This window comes from Hibiscus syriacus, unplaced genomic scaffold (genome assembly GCF_006381635.1).
Source record: "Hibiscus syriacus cultivar Baekdansim isolate YM2019G1 unplaced genomic scaffold, ASM638163v2 tig00110610_pilon, whole genome shotgun sequence".
In the NCBI taxonomy this organism is placed as follows: Eukaryota; Viridiplantae; Streptophyta; class Magnoliopsida; order Malvales; family Malvaceae; genus Hibiscus; species Hibiscus syriacus.
The window spans coordinates 1893624-1900485 of NW_024062800.1; positions in this window are offsets into that span (position 1 = coordinate 1893624).

Here is a 6862-nt window from a genome sequence, read left to right on the forward strand (position 1 = left end):
TATGTCCCCTAGTTATATATTATACTAAATATTAATCAATTATCCATAATGTATGTATTTCATTCTTATTATTTACATAATAAATGAAATTCAAATTCCCAAAAATATCAATCTTATAATTCTTATGACGAGTTTTTTCATGAGAATGAATGGTGCAAAGTTGTTTATTAGCGTGATAAAGTTGGAATTTGAGCGTAGCAAGTTCGTATGGATGGATGACATACGACTTATAGATACATAAGTAGGTTCCCTTCATTCAAGTTCCACCTAAACTTCTGTGTCAAACAAGATGTGAACACAATCAAGGCATGAAAATTGAAAATGGATGATTCATTCTTGCAATGAAAATCTTATATTTCCTTGTCTATCCTTCGTTGCAGAATAAATAATAAAATAGGAACAAGTATTTGATCCGATTTGATGAGTTTTAATTTGAGTCAATCTTATACAGTTGATTTCTCTAGAAAAGCTTTGAATTTAGTTCAGTTTAGGTTCGGGTTTAGAATAAAAAAATATTCAACGTAAAAATAATAGTATAATTATTATATTTAGGATAGTTACTATAGTACCCATCTATCTATAGTTTTTTCAAGTAGGCCCCTATTTTACCTAATAAAAATGAGACGTATATATGTTGTTGAGTCGAGTCAGATGTGATATTTTACTTTAAAAATTGGGTCGAGTTTTGGATAGGGCGGAACTTTCTTAAATCTGGGTTAGATTAATTGTGAGTGATTGGTAAAAAATGTTATACTCAAGTCAAATTCGAATAAACTAAAAATATGACTTGATTCAACCCGACTCATTATAATACGAACCGAAATTCTTTAGCAAATTAATCGCTTTGATGGAAATTTGGAATAGTATTATAATTGATAAATACATAATGTTTTAATGTTTCATTATTTAATTTCAGTTAATATTAACGAACTTTTTCCTTATCAACTATAAACTCAATAAAATACACAAAGACTGAGACTACCAAAGAGGAATATATGTTTAAATAAAATTATCTATCAATAAAAGAAAATCATGCATCAATTAAAAGGTATAAAGTGATCATACTTCAAGTAGCATGGAAACATCATAACGTGATTAAGGCTTCCCAATTTTAGCTCTCTTTAAAGTCTTTCTTCTAAAAACCAGCATAAAGAAAAGGATGATACAGCTTGCAAAGTGTACCATTAATTATATATAAACAATCATTATGAATAAATTAATGGCTGAAGTTCCCACTAAACATCCCAACTGTCTTTCTAATCATGAAAAGATCTCAATTCTTTTAAATTCATTATGGAACCCACATTATATTATTCTACATTTATTTCCATAATGACTTTAGCTCTATGCCATTCACCTATAGGACAAGGTAATTGATAACATCAAAAGAAGACAATTTTTAAGTTTCAAACAACATGGATTATCTTATGAAAACAATAAGCAAACCCATTCCTATATAAAACCTAGGGTAAACTATGCATTTAGTCACTTATTTTTTTTTTCTATTTTGGTTTTTATCCTAAAAATTTCAATTTTCCAAACTTTCAAATTTTTTCAAATTTTGTGACATAATTGATACCATAGTGTTCCGTATTCTCCCCTTTTCGTATTCTCATGTTTTTTTTTCTCAAAATCCCCTCAAAACCGATAAAACTCACATAAAAGTTTCAACTTTATTTTGGTCCGATATGTAGTCTTCATAATATGATCATCATAAAGATATATTTGTTAGAACCAAACCATAATAATTATGAAAAACAATAAGGATCTAATCATGTCAAACCATCAAGAATAAACTACTAGATGTGGAAGTGTACCTGGATTAATTGATAGGTTGAAATCATTGATTCTTTCTTTGGTTTTGATCTTCTAAGAAGATAGAGTTCCCTTAAGTATAAACTCTCTGACGAGGATAAGAGTAAAAATGAGATGACCTATTTCTTGGGGACCATAACCTCTTTATGTAGTTTATTTAAGAATCAATTATTGTTTGTACTTATAACTCTATCCCTCATCGAATTATAACTACAACTTTAATAGTATCTACACTTTTATTTCCATGAAACTTCTAATATCCTATGACTTTATAACATAATTGGTCACTTAATTTATGTAATATTTTATGATAACAATATATATTATAAATATGTGCCCATAATTATGATTTTAATCCAACAGTCTCCCACTTAGGCAACATATGTTTCCTGATAAATGTATAACCTATATCCATATCAACAATCTCCCATAATTATGTTTCCTTATTAGCTCAAAATTTGTTATCATGTAATAGGTATTATATAACAATCTCTTCCATCAACTATATCCTTATAGGATCAAAGAGGCCTTTGCCATATCTATAATGACTAGACCCATTAATGGTCACGTATACAGACACAATCAAATGACATAGATCAATCATGAAGCGTAGCATGAAAATTACATGCAATGAGAACCGCACATGTCTATTTCCAACTAGTCCTCTTAAAACATTAGTGAGATCAAATTTTATCAAAACTAGAGTGGATAAATCAAAATAAACTTTATTTCTACAAAAAATATCTTTAATATAAATATCCTTAAACTAAAGTAACTGAAATTGTGTCTATAACAAATGAGCATTAAAATTACAAACTCCCACTAAAACTGAATATTCTTAAATGATATTACACCCACATGAGTGTGCTCATGAAAGACCTTGGATGACATTTCCTTAGAAAGCACACAATCATTAATTTGTACCAATATGCTCTATAAAAACATAATCACTCTAAATTTTCTTTAACAACCAGAAACATAATGTCTATGTGCTTATACTTAAGGTGTTCCTGTTATATATGAAATAAAGGATTGCAACTCAGTTGTCACAAAGTAACTCAAGTGATCTTTCTTATCAATCCATAATTAGCAGTTCATGTGAAAATTTTTGCATCCATATTCCAATAAGTCAGAGTCTATTAACCTAATGATCTCTTACTTAGTATATCTCCGATATGTGAGCATATCACATAATTTTGTTCTTAAATATATCGTATGAATTAATTTGGCTGTTATCCAATGATCCATACCCAAATTGCTTAAATATGCTTAATATCCTAAAATATACGCTATGTCTAAATACCTATAAACTTGAGTATACATAAAATTCTTTATTTATTTTGAAGCATAAGGAACGTTTTGCATTTCCTTAGTTTCAAAATCATCCTTAGGGCACTAATCAAGACTAAACTTGTTTCATTTAACAATAAGGGCCATTGTTTGATTGACTTCCACTGAACTTATAATATATACAATTGTCAATCAAATTTATCTCAAAAGGAAACTAGATAATTACTTGGTGAAATAATTTTTATACAATTAACGAGATTCATATTTAAACTCATAAATGAATTTTCTTAATTTGCATATCATTAATTTTTTATCATTAGATACAATTTTCTAATTGCGCCGTATAAAATATTTCATCAATGTTACCATTGAGAGACACAATTTTAAAATCCAACTTACGTAACTCAAGATCAATATGAGCAACAAGTATCATAATTATCCTAAAAGAGTCTTTCAATGAAACCAATGAGAAAGTCTCTACAAAATTAATGACATCTTTCTGAGTATATCCTTTATATAAAAGACATGCCTTATACTTGTCAACATCACCATTTGTATCCATCTTGATTATAAATATCCATTTATAACCAATCAACTTTGCACCTTCAGGTAATGGAACAAGTCCTCAAACTTTATTGTCTTGTATAGAACTTATACTTTTCATCAATTGCATTAATCCACCTTTGAGAGTCCAAACATTTATGAAATGAAGAAAGTTGATTAGATCATTATCCACCATTTCATTGTCATCCTTATTTCTAGGAGATATATAACATAATAATCTAAATATTATTTCTCTCATCTCGTGGACCTTCTTAATGACACTTATCCTTTTATGTTGTTGAGTTTGTTATTCCGTAACAATTTCTCATCTTAAATGAAGAGTTGTTTAATATTATTTTACTGAGATTCTATATTCACTTATTGATTAACAATATGTAGGAACATATGGATATCATCAAAAGTGATAATAGGAATTGAGTTATAATTCTATTCATTCTCAAAAGAAATTTCTTAAACCTTATTTCTCCCTCCAAACTCAACATCATCAAAAATAATGTTATAGATATCATATTGAAAATATTATTAATTATGAGATCATAAAACTTATAACCCTTAGATCGCTCAAAATAACTAAAGTAGTTGCATACTATTTTAGAAATAAATTTCTCCTCATATGTCATAACTTATTACAAAAGAGAACAACCCTTTGTAACATATTTTTGTCTATTTTGAGTTGGACTCTTAACAACTACATACTGATTTTATTTTATTTTTTGCCCTTATCTTTATATGCACTTTTCGAATGAGTACTTTCAAACTTATTATGCTCAATCCTTTCTTCCTCTTGTACACAATTAAAAACGAGCTCATTTAGAGTTCATTTCTCCCTTTGAATTGATTAAACTCTATAGGAATCGATACTGAAATTATAAGAACAAGTAATTCTTTAGAAAAACTCGATTCTAAGTGGCTTAAGTCTTGAAGCAATATGAAATATCCATAATGTACTCCCTCATGTTTCCTTGACCCTTTTACTTTATAGACATCAAAGACGTCAAAAGTGGTGTCATTTAAACCTTGATGTTTTTGGAAAAACATTTCTCAATTTCTTCAAGGAAACCATTACCTTTAGTAATCTTTTTAGATTATGTGCCCCTAAAGGCATCCAAAATGTTGTGCTTCATTACCATTAAACTTATGCAACTTGAACAAATTTCACCTCTCAAAATTCCTTATACCAATTAAGGATGTTATCCCCATGAGAGGTGGAAATTGTTCTTTCCTTAGTGCAAAGTCTATGTTCATACAACCAAAACCATATGTAAGTGCATTTTCTCATTTTATGAGATTCATTTTCTTAAGCATGAGTAAAAAATGTATAATAGAATATATTATGGTAATAAATAAATAATTAACTGAATACAAACAAAACATAAATAAAATTGAAGTTCACATCTTAAGTAAACTAATAAATTCAAAATTATTGCTAATTCTCATCTCAATATACCAAACACTACATCAATATCAAGTCTTTGGACGTAATATTAAACATTAAACAATACTCTTGTTGTAGTAATCAAACATTGACAATAAGTTATGTCGAATATAATGCTCACATAAAGTACATTATAACTGTCACATATTATTACCATAGGTGCCACTTGAAATTAAAAATTTCCTTTGGGTCCATTAATAAACACATGGATCACAAGAAACATATAATCATCTTGATATTCTAAATAAACCAGTCTACAAAAAAGAGATCACTTTGACAACATTATGTTTCAAGTAATCTATCAAAATATCAGACATAGTCATAATATGAATTAATTTGTTTCAATAAATATATATATTCTATTAACCAACAATGAAAACTGAAAAATCAAATTGAATATATATATATTGCATTAACAATATAAATAAACATATAGAATTATTGTTAACCAATTAATTTCTCACAATTTATCTTTTAATTAAATTAAAAGATAACCAAAATAATAATAAATTTGAATACACTTAAACCTTATCTCAAGATATAAAATACTCCATTAATATTTCATTTCTAGATAAAATATTCACCGTAAGTGATATATGATGCGGTAACCAAACACTGATAATAAGAACATGTCAAGTAAACATCTTCCTTTAGGTCGATTATTACTCACATATCAAACTGATTATCACATGCTTATTACCAAAGTTGTACATGCGATTATTTCAATTATTAATCTTCCTTTGTGCTGATCAATACTAACATATCCTAAGTTACATGTACATAACCTTTATAAAATATTTTCCATATTTGAGGCCACTTTAACGACTTGTTGCTTTAATTAACTCATCTCAAAATAAATATTAGTATTCAAATTTAATATTTCTATAACAAACAAAGGTCAAAACCGAAATTTCTGATTGCAATATAATATCTGAAATAACCCAAAATAAGGTTGCATAAATGGTGCTATAAAAAATCGGAAACTCAAGTTTTTGATTGTTTCTAAAGAATTCTTTAAACATGTAATCAATTCATAACTTTATAAATCACTAAAAATTAAATCGAATTCAAATCAATATTTAACCAAAAGGCAATATCAAAGTACATACTAGTAAATTAAAACTTTTCCAAAGATTAAAAAATAATAATTTTTTAATCAAACTGAATTGAATATATCAATGCCAAATATATATTCTATAATCCATAACGGTCAAAAACTAAAGCTGAATTTTCTAATCATGTCATGGTTTTTGAAGTAACCCATAATAAAGTTGCCTTAATGACATTACTAGAAACCAAAAACATTAATCTTTGACTATTCCTTGAAATTTTCTTAATCATTGATTCATTCGATTAAAACTAAACATGATACAAGAAACCAAATAATCACAAGTTGAAAACAATAACCACATACCCAAAAAATCCAATATTGAAATTGAAATCATGCAATCAATGACATCTTAATCTTATCGGTTGATTAATAAATTAATGTTCCATCATACTTAATGGAGAAAACAAACAACATGTGTGTTGTATATAACATGTTAATAAATTAAAACCATAGTGATGGATAAACAAAAAAATTAGTACGATAATCAATACAAAAAATTTCAATCTTTAACCCAAATATAGAACATATTAGCGTTGGATTCACAAATTAACACAATTATCAGGAAAAAAATTCTTTATTATAAAATTATGCAGAAACTTTAAAACCGAAAGTTATTGCATCATACTTAATTTGCAAACTAAATTTGC